The following is a 6155-nucleotide window of genomic DNA, read 5'->3' on the forward strand; positions in this document are numbered from 1 at the left end:
TAGAGTTGCGACACCTTAAGGGTTTCGCGGGATGGAATAAGTGGGGAGATCAAATCAAATTGAAAGCCGATTATTTCGACAAAAATTTGGGTACGAAAAAATATGTGGGCAGTGGGTACGAAAAAAAAATAATTTGGGTACGAAAACAAATTTGAGTACGAAAAAAAAAGGGTACGAACAAAATAAAGGTACGAAAAACTATTTGGGTACGAAAAAAATGGGTACGAATAAAAAATTAGGTACGAACAAATTTGTGTACGAAAAAAATTTGAGTACGACATATGGGTACGAAAAAATTTGGGTACGAACAAATTTGTGTACGAAGAAATAATGGGTACGAACATAATATGGGCAGGAAAAAAAACTAATTTGCTTACGAAAACAAATTAGAGCACAAAAAAATAAAGGAAACAAAAAAAAATAGGGTACGAAAACTATTTGGGTACGAAAAAAATGTGTACAAATAAAAATTTGGGTACGAAACATATTTGGGTACTAAAAAAATGGGTACGATTTTTTTATTTGGGTACGAAAAAAATGTGTATGAAAAAAAATTGGGTACGAACAAATTTGGGTACGAAAAAGATTGGTACGAAAAAAAAATGGGTACGAACAAATTTGGGTACGAAAAATATTTCGGTACGAAAAAAATGGGTACGAAAAAAAAATTGGGTACGAAAACAATTAGGAACAAAAAACATTTGGGTACGAAAAAAATGGGTACGAAAAACAAAAAATTGTTACGGAAAAAATTTGGTACGAACAAAAATTTAGGTACGAAAAAATTGCGTACGAAAAAAATTGGGCACGAAAAAAAAGGGGTACAAAAAAAATTGGGTACGTAAAATTTGGGTACGAAAAACATTTGGGTACGAAAATAATGGGCACGATTTTTTTTTTAGGTACGAACAAATTTGGGTACGAAAAACATTTGGGTACGACAAAAATGATTACGAAAATCGAAAAATTGGGGTATGAAAAATCTAATTTGAATTGTCTAGCCCGTCAATTGTCTCCTGGGGGTGAATTGTCTTGGGGTTGCTATTAAGGCTACATGTACTTCCGGCCAAGCCACATGTTTATAGCGATTGCGCAATAAAAAACACCACTTTTTCGTGATTTAATAAAAAACTAGATTTTTCCCAGTAATAGCGAATACGCCAACAAGTAGATCGCATTATATGTACAGTTAATGGAAAATTTCATAGGGCCATACATTGTAACTCGGTGAAAAATCATCTGACCAGAACCGGCTGATAATAATTATGCATGTCTCCTCTTGGTAGTGAAGCTTCCCATTAAGTTAAATTGAATTCCAGTCATTAGTTGCTGAGAAATAGCCCGGACAAAAATTGTGCATGGACGGACAGACGAAGCGGCGACTATATGCTCCCCCCTTAAAAAATTTGTGGAGAGCATAATAAAAAAGTTGTGGCAATTTAAAGGTGGTACGCAAACTTTAAAATAGATTTATCAATTATATGCTTATTCTTAGTGAAAAAAAGGCCATAATTGTTACAAAATGCTTGATACAGTTATCTGCTTTTGTTTATACATTGGGGTCATGTTGGTTAAGAAGCAAAATACATGTATGAAAGCAATATGTCAATGGACATAGGAAATATATTCGAGGTGGTACGCAAACATTCCAATGCGCGCACCTACGCCGGGGTGAGTAGGATAGCTACACTATATATATTTCATATATAATAGTCGAGCTCAAAAGTAAATATACTATAAACAACAAGCTTACCTCAATCACAATTTTAATGCAATGCAGTTAAACAATAAAGTTACAATGATATGCCAGGGATTGAAACTAACTTTTTACTATTGTGGGCAACCATCTTTAGTATTTTGGTTGCCCAGATAAAGAATAACGAGCCCAGAAATATGAACATGTGAATATTATTATATTTTTTTAATAAAATAATAGATAATTATATACATTTGCTGACAATACACATGTTCAATGCATGATGTATTATTATGAGCCTGAATTGAATCATGTCCTATTCCTATATAATGAATTTTATTTAACTAGTATTGATCCATGGTGATCAATTGTTTTTCAATTTTTATTGCACTTAATTGTTTTAAGATTAAAAAAAAAACAAGTTTACCAACTTTTGAAATTGAGTTGCCCAGGCCAAAATCTACTTGCCCCGGGCTCATGGGAAACCACTTATTTCCATCCCTGTATGCTCTTCATTTTCTGTTCTTCCATCCCATTCTCAAAATTAATTTTAAAGCACAATATTTTTTAATAACATTTGTATGAATTACTAACCATTATCACCCAAAACACAATTTTACAACGCTGTAATCGTGTCGTAGAGATTTAGTTTACAGGCTTTTTCCGCCCTATGCCACGGGTCCGAAATTCGGCCCCATTCCCAATGCAAATCTGGTTGTTTTTTTCCCAATTGAAAAAAAAATTCCCAATTCAAAAAAAAAAAAAAATTTTTTTTTTTTTTTTTTTACCCTTTAAATATACAAGTTGACCTGATCTGGTGTAGAAAATAGAAAGTATTGCATAATTAAATTATCTGTTGCCTTGAATTTGTTTTAAGAACTGTAAAATATGTTAATGATTATTTAAGACTTTCCTTTTCTTCCTTAAAATCCGGCGCTTCCCGCGATTTTTTTCACCTCAAAAAGGCCAAGCCTTTGCCCCAAATTCAGATTAAAAAACCTGCACTAATCACACATGTTCATAATATTTTGTAAAATTTTAATAAGTTATCAAAATAGTCGTTATTTACCAGTTAACGGCTTCTTTGAAATATAAGAAACACTGTTTTAAATAATTTACATGCGATAATTTTTCCCAATTGAGCCAATTTTGCGATTAATTTTTTTCCCAAAACGGGGGTTTTCACGACGCGAAATTCCCAAAATTCCAGTGTGGCGTTTTCCCAAAATGGAGCGGAAAAAGCCTGGTTTACTATTATCAGTGTTCTCTTTAAATACCGGCAGCCAGCGATTCTGCCGGTTACATTTACTCTTACATTTACATGACTGCTTCTTTTCCCAAATATATCAAGTAAATGTCATAAATGCTTTTCTTTTACTGCATTGTTGCCGGCCATATAACTGGTACTCAATTTTCTGGAAAACACTGAATTATGCATGAAAAACACACAATACTTAAAATCTTAGATTCGTTTTTAAAATAAATTGACACTTCCAGCTTGTCGCCATTAAAATCCAAAGATTCAAATAATTTTCCACGAGGTACGTCAACAATTGCGTAATCAAATGAATGAAAAAAAAAACTAAAGAAAGCCGGACTTTACATAAATGCCAGGTTGATAAACACAACAAGGTAAAGGTACCTTGTAGTCGGTGAGATATAATAATAATACAGTTAGTAAGGCTCGTACCCTGGGTACAGTAAATATACTAAAACGTACCCGGGAATTTTAACACTAAATCGGTTGTTGTCGGGTATTTTGTAAAAATTAATTATGTTTACATTTATGTCAATTTTCTGTTCAATGGCATTTATATTATCAAAACTCATTGTTAAAATCAATGATGTGATTTAATTTTAAATCTTAAATTGTTTAAAGTCGCGTCATTGTATGACGTCGTCAAGTATAATATTTTCCGCGACATTGCACGCTCACTTTTTACCGTCATAGATTTTTTTTAAAGAAACATTTTTTGGTTTGCAAGGTCCGTTAAATGGGGAACACCATATTCAGTATTTATATTATGTTTTAACAATTAATTCATGCTGTGTAATAAATATTGAATAAGATATTTCGATATTGATTGAAAATGTTTCATATGTTATTTATGAAACCTCTTATTCTAATGAGTGTATGCTATTATATTATACTTTGAAAAGCATATCTGTTGTACTATAATCTTATTATTCAAATTAAATCGTTAATTTAACAATGCTTGTCGTCAGTGTTAATAGTCGTAAATGCTTGTGATCATTGTCGTCAATGTTAGTCGTCAATCCTTATCGTCATTATACATGAAGGAAATAAAAGCAGAAACAGAGACGTATTCTTGATTACTTGCTTATTCCTACGACGTCCTCTCAACACTCAAACTAAAAAGCATGTTGATGCAGATTTTTTAAAAGAGAAGGTTGTTTAAGGTTAACAATATTGTTTTACGTTATCGGTAGCATGTTTAACGACATCGGATTTTTGGCGGATATACAACTCGGATACAATCTAATATTTGCGGGTATGTTTAAGTTTATTTACCGTACCCAGGGAACATGTAAGTAAAGTTAAGAGTACCCGGGGTACATGTACCGGTAAGTAGTACCCGAGCCGAGAATGACCAATCGAGCCTTAGTAAGTGATTGATGGTGTATGGGATAACATGCACTGAGGGTGTATATTTTTCATGAACAAGTCAATTGAAGGTGTTAAGAGATGCATTGATCCATAACATTAAAAAGGGTAATTAACCAAGGGCTTATTAAAATTAAAACGATGATATTACATTGTACCAGCTGTTTATTGTTGAGTACTGTAAGCTTGCAATATTTTAAATAATGTAAAAAACTTACCTTGTATTAAGTTGGCACATTGTTGTCAGATGTAGAAACTTTTTATACTTATTTCTGTTAAGTTGCACTGGCTGAACCAAAAGAATTATGTAGTCGTTTCTGAATAATCACGAAACAACCTACTAATGCATATGTGCTTGCCAGTTACTGAGTTTGTGCATTTCCATTCATTATATTATCGGCCTTGGCAAACAGCGTAGACCCAGATGAGACGCCGTGCGATGTCTGCTATTTCGTTACGCTGAAGATTTCCATATCCACGGGTGTTTTTGTGTCAAATGTTATGGTTTTTCAATAGATCGTATACTTATCTACAAAACAGCGAATTAGCGTTCACTTTACATCATCTATGTTATTTTGTTAATACTTTCTCGCGTTCTTTTCGAACTTGTATTGACAGCCATTGGTCGACGCCGTCTGCTATTTCCAACGATGAAGATTTCCATATCCACTGGCGTTTTTTATGTCAAATGTTAGTGTTTTCCAATGGATCGTATACTTATCTACAAAACGGATGAGTAGCGTTCACTTTACATCGTTTTGTGATGATGTTATTTTGTAAATACTTTTAAAGCGTTCTTTCGAGATGACGAAGTCGGCCATGATTTTTGACGGGTGTGAAAAAATACCGACATTCCCGCAATTACCAAAATCCCCAGGTATCCCCGAGATCCCACGAAATCCCCATTCATATTGATTATTTATCGAAAAACTGCGTATTTTAATTTTATAGATTGTTGCGAAATACACTGAAATCACTAATGAAACATTGTTTTTATCAAAGTTTGATTTCGGGAATTTCGGTAGGGATTCGGTATATCCACATACCGCATTTTGTATTTCCGGTTTTGTCAAACTTGCGAAACTTTTTCGTGATTTAATCAAAAACTTGATTTTTTCCAGGTATATAGCCTACGCCAACAGGTAGATCGCATTCTTCTTCGTGTACATGTCAAATTTCAGCAAAAGTTGCCGACCAGTTTTCAAGCGCCTCAAATCGCGGCTATATGCACCAACTTAATGAAACTTAGCCCCCTTTATCATTCGTTCGAATGAACGTCATCAATGATGACGTCCAATACATCACTCATTCCATACGGAAAATAACAACAGCAACACTAATAAGTATTATGCACAGTACCTGACATCGGACGGATCTGTATTTTGATATCAATTACGTTTTTTTCTGTGAAAATTGGGCAAAATGCATGTGCTTAAAGTGTCGTCCCATATTGGCCTCTGCAGTCCGTTCACGCTTATCAGTGACGTCATTTTCCGCCTGTATGGTATTTTTCGTTCAAAGGAAGTCCCTTTTTACCAAACATCTTATAAAAGCGGAAAGTGTCGTCCCTGATTAGCCTGTGTGGACTGCATAGGCTAATCTGGGACGACACTTTACGCACTTGCATTATGCCCAGTTTTCTCACAACAAGACACAATTATATTTGTTTCCCAATCTGCACACGTACGAATTTTAATGTTTACTACATATAAGAAATAAATAACAATACAATCACAATAAATTTAGATGAAACAAACACAAACTGTACTTCAAACTATTGTCACCTTTGTTGTCAGAGTGACATATGTTTTAAATTCGCATGTCACATTTTGC

The sequence above is a fragment of the Dreissena polymorpha genome, chromosome 2, assembly GCF_020536995.1.
Source record: "Dreissena polymorpha isolate Duluth1 chromosome 2, UMN_Dpol_1.0, whole genome shotgun sequence".
In the NCBI taxonomy this organism is placed as follows: Eukaryota; Metazoa; Mollusca; class Bivalvia; order Myida; family Dreissenidae; genus Dreissena; species Dreissena polymorpha.